At 57.8% G+C, this 9,894-nt stretch overlaps 1 pseudogene; it reads left to right on the top strand.

The window, feature by feature from the left end:
• The first annotated feature begins 1,686 nt into the window (after positions 1–1,686).
• LOC148594096 (transmembrane protein 203-like) lies at positions 1,687–2,103 on the top strand (annotated as a pseudogene).
• The last annotated feature ends 7,791 nt before the right edge of the window (positions 2,104–9,894 follow it).

Below are 9,894 nucleotides of genomic sequence, written 5' to 3'. Positions count from 1 at the left end.
CTCGCCGTGAAGCAGGACAAGGAATTTGTGACCTCTCCATGGAGCTGGGAAGAGGGCTTTTTAGCATTGTTGCATTTTATTCAGAGAAAGCTGCATGTCTGTGTTTTGCTGTGCATTTAGAGGAAGGAGGAGAGTTTGAGGCTGCTGCATGTGCAGTGCTAATTGTGTTTTTCTGCTTCTTGAAGCAGTACAAATAGCTCCAGTGCACAACCTGGCAGGGAAGCAAGTCCCTTCCTCTAGGCCTCCTCCTGTGATCCAGGGTCAAAGGGTGCTGAGTTACAGCCCAAGCTGCCCCCCTGGGCAGTCCCAGCTTTGCCTCGGGTCGTATCCCAGGCCACAGCCTTCAGCTGCAGGCTCTGTGAAGCAGTGACGCTTCTTCCAGCAGGGCTTTAATCTCGCTGAGCAGCAGTTACAGCCAGGTAAGGACTGTGATGGGTGCAAGGGAGCACTCTGGATTGGCTTCTCTTGTCTTCGTCTTTTGCCGTAAGCCAGTGGAGGTGTGTGGTAGGTGTTGGCTGCGTTTAATGTGCCCTACACATTGACCCACTTTTATCCTGATAGCACTGGGAGCTCAAGCCAGTGAATTTGGACTCATGGGTGATGCGGTGTCCTGTGAAGAGAAAGCAGAAGTGCAGTATGCCAAGCTGCTGAGGAAATCACATGATGCAGCCATTAGATGTATGAAGGATGTGGAACACAGGCCCTAAAAGCTCCTGTCGTTTTCTCTCAAGTTGCTGTGGGTGGATAATAATGTTTTTTCTGAAGGTTTGAGCAAGGGTGCTTGTGTCGGCACCAGCTTGATCACCTGAATGCTGGTTCGTAAGTGTAAGATATGTTCCTATAGGCTGCCCATTCTTGTCGTTAGAAGAGGTACAGCAGAATGGAGAAGTGCCTCATCTCGAAGAGAATTGCATCTTTGAGTCTCCTGGGAATGGGGGTGGGCTTGGACATGGAGCTTAAAAGAACATACTGGTAAGAGAGAAGGAATAAGACAAATTTTCAACCTAAGCTAATGCCCTGGCTGACATGTTCTTCCTTCTGAAAATACAGTATTCTGAAAACTTTACACTTGCAAACCGGAGCCATCGGGGGAAGCGGAACCGGGATACAGGGGTGTGGTGGGATCAGGGTGATGGGGAAACCAGGGTAAGGGGGTCCTGGCACGGGAGCATTGGGACATGAGGGAACTGGGGACATGGAGAACAGCGGAAAGGGGCACCGCCGGAAAGGGGAACCAAAGGATCAAAGTCCCAGGGACACGAGGACTGGAAGCTGCGGGCACCATGGACAGGGGGTCACGGGGACTTGGGGGAACTGGGGACAGAGGCACTGCGGGAAGCGGGAAGAGAGTGACAGGACCAGCGCGGCAAGGACAGACGGGGGGAAGAGGGAACCGGGGGAAGGTGAAACTGGGGATGCGGAGACGGAGGCAAGGGGGAATCGGGGACGCAGAGACCGGGGGAAGGGGAATCCGGGGACGACGGAACCGGGGGAAGGGGGAACCTGGGACGCGGGAACTGGGGGAAGGAGGAATCGGAGGAAGGGGGATCCTGGGGTGCCGGGAGCCACTGAGCTGCCGCTGACGATATCACCCAGCGCCGAGCGACGTCCCAGCCACAGTGAGGCTCTCAGCAGGCGCGAAGTCACCCCCGGCGCCGCAGTGACATCACGGCGCGGCGCTGACGTCACGCGGCGGTGCTGTTGTCGCTGCGCGAGCTGGGGCAGTGACTGCGCCTGGCGCCCTGCGAGCTCGGCCTGCAGGGGCTGGCGCTGCTGCTCTGCTCCGCGCTGCTGGCGCTCAAGGCGGACGGCGCGGCCGCCGCGCTCTCCTGGCGGGCCGTGCTCGGGCCCTGCTTCGCCGCCGACGGCCTCAGCACCTACTTCAGCACCATCGTGTCCGTGCGGCTCTGCCGGGATGGCGAGAAGCGGCTGGCCGTGCTGCGGCTGCTCTGGGTGCTCAGCGTGCTGGGGCTCAAGTTCGTCTTCGAGCTGCTGCTGTGCCAGAAGCTGGCGGAGGGCACGCGCGAGCTCTGGTACGGGCTGGTCATGGCGCCCATCTTCATCCTGCTGCAGCTGCTGCTCCGCGCCTGCCGCGTGAACTGAGGGGCGACGCGGATGGCTGGGGACTGACCTTCTGGAGAGCAGCTCTGCGGAGAAAGACCTGGGTGTAATGATGGAGGATAAGTTGACCATGAGGCAGCAGTGTGCCCTTGTGGCCAAGAAGGCCAATGGGATCCTGGGGTGCATTAAGAAGAGCATCTCCAGCGGGTCGAGGGAGGTTATCCTGCCCCTCTACTCAGCCCTGGTGAGACCGCATCTGGAGTATTGTGTCCAGTTCTGGGCTCCACAGTACAAGAGGGATGTGGAGCTGCTGGAGAGAGTCCAGCGCAGGGCCATAAGGATGATCAGGGGCCTGGAACATCTGCCCGACGAGGAGAGGCTGAGGGAGCTGGGTCTGTTCAGCCTGAAGAAGAGAAGGCTGAGAGGGGATCTTATCAGTGTATATAAGTACCTCAAGGGAGGGAGTGCAGAGGATGGTGCTGGTCTCTTTTCCCTGGTGGCCACCGACAGAACTAGAGGTAATGGCCACAAACTGAAGCACCAAAAGTTCCACAGGAACTTAAGGAAAAATTTCTTAACAGTGAGGTTGACAGAGCACTGGAACAGGCTGCCCAGAGAGGTTGTGGAGTCTCCTTCTCTGGAGATCTTCAAAACCCGCTTGGACGCATTCGTGTGCCACGTGCTCTAGGTGACCCTGCGTGTGCAGGGGGGTTGGACTAGATGATCTCTAGAGGTCCCTTCCAACCCTATGCATTCTATGATTCTATGATTCTATGGGCCGGCCCCGGCCCCGACTCCAGCCCCGGCCAGGACGGGCATGAGGTGCCGGGGGCTGCGGCCCACAGCGGAGCCTCTGCGGAGCAGCCGCGTCAGGACGGGGCAGCGCTGAACCCCGAGCAGCAGGCGCGGGGCCCGGGGGCCTGCGCTGGCCTCAGCGCCAGGCTTCACTCCAGCCACGGCGATTCTGACATCTCCGCAAAGGCCCCGTTTGTGCCGTCGCCAACGTCGGCCTCGCTCGGCTCTCGTGTGAATGTGTCCTGATGTGCAGGCCCTGTTGGACGGGCCAGTGAATGTAAAGCAAAACTCTACAGATAGGGGAATTATACACATACAGCTCCTTGTTTCTTGTTGTTGTTTATTTTCCCCCTGGAAAGTTTCTGTACTGAAACCTGCCGCCTGGAGTAAGAATTCTTTGGGGGTTGTTTATGTGCTGTCGGCACCTGTGTAAACCTCAAGCTGCTGCCAGCCTGAAACAGAGAAGCTGCTGCTTGTCCTGAGCAGTCCGAGGCCATGATCTTAACACCGATTTCTGCAGTTCTACTCCAATGTGTTCCCGTTTCTCCTGTCCATCCCCCCCTCCCCACCCCCCGAGCGGCACTTCCTGCCCTCAGGGTGCCAGCAATGTTGTCTCACGGATTGTGCTGGGAGGCAGAGGGACTGGGGGACTGCTGCATGGTGTTGAACAGAAATGCAGTTTTTAGTGTTGGAGGCCTATTCCCCAAGGTAGTGCTAAGGGTTTTGGGAGGGCCAAGCGAAGGGGCACAGCAGGAGCAGCTGCTGCTGCTCCTGGAGGCAGTTTCTCTGGGTCACAGCTTTGGTGGGAAACGCTCCTCGACCGTCTAGAAATGAGCCGGGCTGAATGAGGGGGCTTTAGTCTTTCAAGGGGACTTTGAGATCAGCAAGTTACCGTGAGATTCACAAAGTAAAGATGCTTCAGTGTCATTTAGCTGCAGCCGTGAGGCTGTTCGGGACTATGGATCCCTCACCTACCTGTGAGACAACGAACGTTTCTCTGGTGCCCAGAGGCAACTTTGTGCTGGATTTGGGGACAATGATGGTTGCAAGAAACCTCCCACAGTCGTGGGCTTCCCCGCCAAGCTCCACCGTGCTCGGTGACCCTTCGCTGCCTGTGCTGGCTCTGCCCCTTCACAAAGTTACTCTGTGCCTCTGCTGGGACGTGTCCTCTCTGGAACGTGTGGACAGACGTGGTGCCGGGTAGAGCTGCCTGGCCAGGCAGAGCAGGGTGAATGTGACCCTAGGAGGACGGGCTTGGAAGCCACAGGGAGCCGCTGCAGCCAGAGCAGTGACCCCATAGAACAGACCCTGCGGAGTGCCACCGAGTTCAGCTGGGGCTATGCGGCACATGCAGCGCTCCAGCCGAGCAGCAGTGGATGGGTGGAGAAGCCACCCTGGTGGCTTAGAGCTTGTGTCCTCCAGAAATGGGCCGAGCCGAGAGGTTCTAGGCAGGGGGATGGTGTCTGAGGGCACAGGCAGAGACAGCAGCAGCGAAGCTGTGAACATGACCATGTGCGAGTCCCTTGGCAGCACTCTGGGGCAGGGCAGGACCATGTCCATGGGGCTGATGGCCCCAGCGCTGTAGGATCCTCTGATGATCATGAAATAAGTGATTGGCTTCCTTTTCTTGACAGCCCTCGGGCATGGGGCGGACATTTTCCCTATGTGATGGGGATTGTCCCTTGACAGGGAATCTGCTACAGCCAGGTTGTGACAGAAAGGGGTCTGATCCAGGAGGAGGCCAGGGCTGACAGCGAGGGACTTAGTCCCCGCTGTGTGGTGTGACCTGGTGTCCCCACCGGCCTCTGCTCAGCTCAACTGTGGCTGCAGCCCTGACCTGGGGACACTCAATGGCCTGTCCTGGCCTCAGGGTGTGGAGCTGAAAAGGGCCAGGAGCAGCTCAGAGACAGCTCTGGCTGCTGCCAGGAGATGGAGGCAGTGGGGGCTGCCTCTGCTCAGGGCCCCGGCCCCCTCCTTGCACGGCCATCCCTCCTTTGCCAACGGCATCCTGCTTCTGGTTGGAATCAAACCTGCTCTCAAGACCCCGGCTGCTCTGCGGGCAATTTCAGGGCGGGGATATGACCAAGGTTGCTCTTTAAGAGGTGACAGATTCGTAAGGGCAATGTGAAAAGTGGCACGTGTGGTGTCATCATGACAATGTGCAACTGCTCAATGCCCACGTGAGGTAACCTAGAGAAGCTCAAAATTCCAGAACTCTGCCTGAGTTCTGTTGACAGTCAGGTATCCACGAGCGACTGGCAGGACGAAGAGGACAAGTAAGTCGGTTTTCCCCATCTTCACTGTTGCCCGTTAGCGATCCTGGCTCCCTCCCTGGCTGCCCGTGTGTACGTGCTGGGCAGTGCGCAGGCGTGAGAGTGCAGGCAGGTGAGAGGAGCCCATTGACCTCAAGATACCCGCAGCTTCCTTGAGGAGAGGGCCAACGTGGAGGCCGCTTTGGGGAACGGCCTCCTTGCAGCTTTAACTCATCAACGCTCTTCCCAGCGCATCACATCCAAGCAATTTCTCTCTTTCTGTGTTGACCTTTGCAGGGTCCTTTGCCAGGATGGCCATTAAAAAGAGCCGTCTGATCTCTGTTGTTCTGGCGTTACTGCTCCTGGAGTCATTCATTGCCCGTCAGCTGGTCTTGTTCAAGGTCACCTTGTCACCCAAGGCCAAGGTGAGCAGCACTGCAGAGCAGACATGTGGCACAGATGCTCCATGAGACAAGAGCTCATGTTAGGGCTTTGGAGTGTGTGGGGCTCGCTAGGATGAGTCTTGCAGGTCATAGGCGTGAGTCTTCTCCAGCCATGCCAAAATGCAGGCAGAAGAGAGAAGGCAGGGGCCCTGAAAGAGCCTTGCTGGAGCTGGGGCCAGCATGGGCCAGGCTGATCGAGCCCTCTGGCTGACTCTGTGCCCTTCATCTCAGACTCAAGACCAGACCTTGAAGGGCCCTGTCCTGTCACTGCTCTACTTGGCCGTGCTGGAGACTGCCATAGCTTTGGGAGGGTCTCCGCATTAAGAGCAATAAGAGTTGCTCTTTGGGACACCCTCTTGGGGACATCTTAGCTTGAACAAAGTGACCGGTCTCCTGGCAGGGCTGGGCTCCAGCCCCACCATCCCTGCTGCTCTTCCAGCCAGCCACGAGCTCTTCATTTGTGCTTCCAGGTGGACCGAGAGATGGACGCCGGCTCGTCCCACCCCACTCTGTTCATCATCAAAAGGGAGACAGGTGATGACAACAACATGGCTGAGATCAGGCAGAGCTTTTTCTGTAATGTGCAGGGTCAGTATCCCCTCTGCGGTGGCCTTGATGCTGCCCTGGGTTTGTGTGTGTGTCTGTATGGCAGCTGGGGTGGCCTCGTTTCCCTTTCCTTAGTGTGCCAAAGCGGGGCGTTTCTCATCCGAGTGACCTGACTCTCTTCCAGGACCAGGCATATCAAGCTATGCCAATGATACTGCGAAAGCTCTGGAGTCCCTAAGAGAGTGGCTGGACAGAGCTCTGAAGGCCATTGCCACTGAGAAAGGGAGACAGGAAGCAGCTTTTCTTGGAGCACCAGCAGGCAGCAGGCTCCTGAGGTACTTGTGCACGCCCTGAGGAGAAGGGGAGGTGGCCAAGCTGCAGGCAACCGCCAGCAGCCTGGCTAATGCGGCATCCTGCACGGGGCCGGCTGCGCTGAGCTCCCCAGCTGCCCTGAGCAAGGGAGCCCTGGCAGGAAGGCAGCACAGTGGGGAGCCGTGGCAGGGCCTGAGCTGTACTGGCCACTGTGCTGGGCCCTGGGGGCCCAGAGACAGACGCTGGCCTTTTTGGGAGCCCACGAGCGCCAAGGATGCTGCTCTGCTTCTTGCCAAGCGGGAAATGCTCCATAGTCTTGCTTTGCTCTTCCTTCTTCCTGCAACATAAGGCAGTGGTTCCCACCAGGGCACGCACTTTCTGCAGACGTGGTTGGGTGCTGGTAGGGGAGTGTGTTCAAGGTAGAATGCCAAAGGGCTGTTGTGCCACCTCATCTTGCTTTTCCCTGGAAAAGCAAGGAACACCTTGTACAAGCTAGAGAGCAGCAAACATCATTTCACAGCAACTGCTCAGGACCAAACGCTGCAATATGTGAAAGTAGGAGGAAGCCAACTGCTTCCTTGGGTTCTCTGCATTGGGATTATTTCACTGCATTTGTTTCTTGAATTTTGGATGCTTCTTAGGGAAAAGAACAAGTCATCAGCAGATCAAAGCATGGAGGGAATTGCTAAGAGCATGAAGGAGTTTGCCATGGATTTCCACGGGGTTCGAATCATCACAGGGCAAGAGGAAAGAGCTTATGGCTGGATCAGCGTCACCTACCTAATCTATTCCTTCCCTGAGGTGAGAGAAGGCTGAAACAGCCACCCCTTCTTTGCACTGGGTGCTTGTTGGTTTGTGTGGTTGTTCCTTTCTTTCTTTTGGATCTTTCTTAGCTTTTTAAACTCACTTAGCACAGAAGGAAAGGTCTGGGTCTTTGCGCCTCAGGAATGATGTAGGAGAAGGAATTCTTTTATTAGGCTAAAGTACAAGGGGAGGGAGAGAGCAAGGATGAGGGTTTTGCAGCCAGAAGATCAGGGCACATCCCCATGCCATGTGGACACAGGGAAGAAAACCCCATGCTAACTAACACCGAGCACATCTGGAAAAGCCAAGGCCAGCCGATGCCCTCAAGGACATCCCTTCTGCTTTATTCTGTTTGGCTCTGATCCAATCCAGTTGTGCTCTGGGAACCAGCTCACACATTTCCCCCTCCCTGCCCGCCAACCACCACCCCCAAAAAGAAAAAAAAAAAAAAAAAAAAAAAAACGAAAACCACAACTGCCTTAAATGGGAGGAGAATGTGACTTGCACCCAGGACATAAGGCTGTCTTGGGATCCTCTTTCTGTCCTGTCTCGTCCTGGCAGAACTCCTGCTAACACGCAGCTGTGCAGCTCAGCCCCGTGGCCAAGGCTCGTGGAGACCTCCTGCCTGGGGACACGCGCTGTGCCTGTGCCAGGCCTGGCACGCAGGGCCCCAGTGCTGCTAGGGGCATCTCTGTGCTAGAGCTGCCCTCACGATGCCCCTCTCTGCTTTGGCAGGCCGGGAGCACGGACGTCGGCTGGAGCCTGGGCTACGCGCTGGAGCTCGTCGACACCATCCCACAGGAGGTGCTGCACTTGGTGTGGAAAAAACCCTCCGTGCGCGCTGCAGCCGTGGCCTTCGTGGGTCTCGTTGTCATCCACATGCAATGGCCATGTAGGAGCTGGGCTGCATCTCTAAGACAGTAGGAGGGCATCGAGGCTAGACGGCTGACTTGGGCAGGGTGACTTATAAATATATAAATTAACTTAGAAAACTTATAAATATATAAATTTATAAATATATAAATTATATTATAATAAATAGATAAGTATTATAGAAATTATATTATAATAAATAAATAAATACGTAATATAGAAATAAATGGCATTCTAAGGAATGCCTTCCAGAATGCATTAAAGAAATTCTCGTTCTTTGGCTCTTGAATCAAAAGGATTTTAATGTTGTTCGTCCCAGGTAAGGGGGGTGCCGATGGTGGGAGCTGAGGCGAGGTGCCAGAACAAGGGCCTTGGCCATGGGGAGGTGCTCTGCAAAATGCAGCTCAGTCCCCGGTGTGTGGTGTGACCTGGCTCCCCACCGGCCTCTGCTCAGGTCACCTGTGGCTGCAGCCCTGGCCCGGGGACGCTCAATGGCCTGTCCTGGCCTCAGAGTGTGGAGCTGAAAACCCAGCCTGGGAGCACCCCATTTCCCGGTCCTTGTGCACCCTCAGCTGTGACTGGGACCCCGGCACAGGCCACTGGGATTTCATTCCTGCTGTGGGTGCCACTGTCTGCTGAAGGGCACAGAGCAGCAGAGCGGTGGAGGAGGGAGGACAGGGGATGTGAAGGCTGAGCCGAACAGCAGGGAGCAGGAGGCAGCAAAGCCTCTGACTCAGGAGGGGACACAAACGCAGGGACAGCGACCCACATTCCAGCTCCTTTTCCCGCCCCGCCGCGCTCCCAGCCTTTCCACGGCCGCGCTCCCGCCGGCGGCCGCCGCTCCGGGCACTGTCCCCTTGCCCGGGACGGCAGAGCTGCTGCAGCCCCAGGGCCCGGCACACGGCCGCACTCGCAGCCACGGCCGCCCCCGGCGCAGAGCCCCCGGGCGCTGCCCCCGCCGCCCGCACCCGCTGCCCGCAGGGGAAGGGGCTTCGCGCTGCCAGGGACGCGCTCCAGGCGCCTGCGGAACCGGGAACCGGGGAAGCGGGAACCACTGCGGGAAGGGGGAGCTGGGGATCGCGGTCCCGGCCATGCGGGAACCAGAGCTCGGGGGCACCACGGACAGGGGCTCACGGGGACTGGGGGGAAGCGGGGACGGAAGCACCGCGGGAAGCAGGAAGAGAGTGACGGGAGCAGCGCGGCAAGGACGGACCGGGGACGGGAGGGACCGGGGGAAGGAGGAATCGGGGACCGGGGAAAGGGGGAATCGGGGACGCGGGGACCGGGCAATCGCGGTCCCAGCGACACCGGCGCTGGAACCGGGAGTGAGGAGAGCGCCCCGCGCCGGGAGCCACCGAGCTGCCGCTGACGTCATCACCCGGCGCCGAGCGCCGTCCCCGCCGCAGTGAGGCGCTCTGCGCTGGGAGCCACGGAGCTGCCGCTGACGTCATCACCCGGCGCCGAGCGCCGTCCCCGCCGCAGTGAGGCGCTCAGCAGCCCCCGCCGACGGCCTCAGCACCTACTTCAGCACCATCGTGTCTGTGCGGCTCTGCTGGGATGGCGAGAACCGCAGAATCACAGAATGCTGAAGGTTGGAAGGGACCTCTGGAGGTCATCTAGTCCAACCCCCTGAACACGCAGTGTTGCCTAGAGCACGTGGCACAGGACTGCATCCAAGCGGGTTTTGAAGATCTCCAGAGAAGGAGACTCCACAACCTCTCTGGGCAGCCTGTTCCAGCGCTCTGTCACCTTCACTGTTAAGAAATTTTTCCTTAAGTTCATGTGGAACTTATGGTGCTTCAGTTTGT

This window comes from Tinamus guttatus, unplaced genomic scaffold (assembly GCF_059628265.1).
Source record: "Tinamus guttatus ecotype Peru unplaced genomic scaffold, ASM5962826v1 Tinamus_guttatus_pri_ptg000297l, whole genome shotgun sequence".
Taxonomy (NCBI): Eukaryota; Metazoa; Chordata; class Aves; order Tinamiformes; family Tinamidae; genus Tinamus; species Tinamus guttatus.
This window is presented reverse-complemented; position numbering and strand designations above follow the sequence as displayed.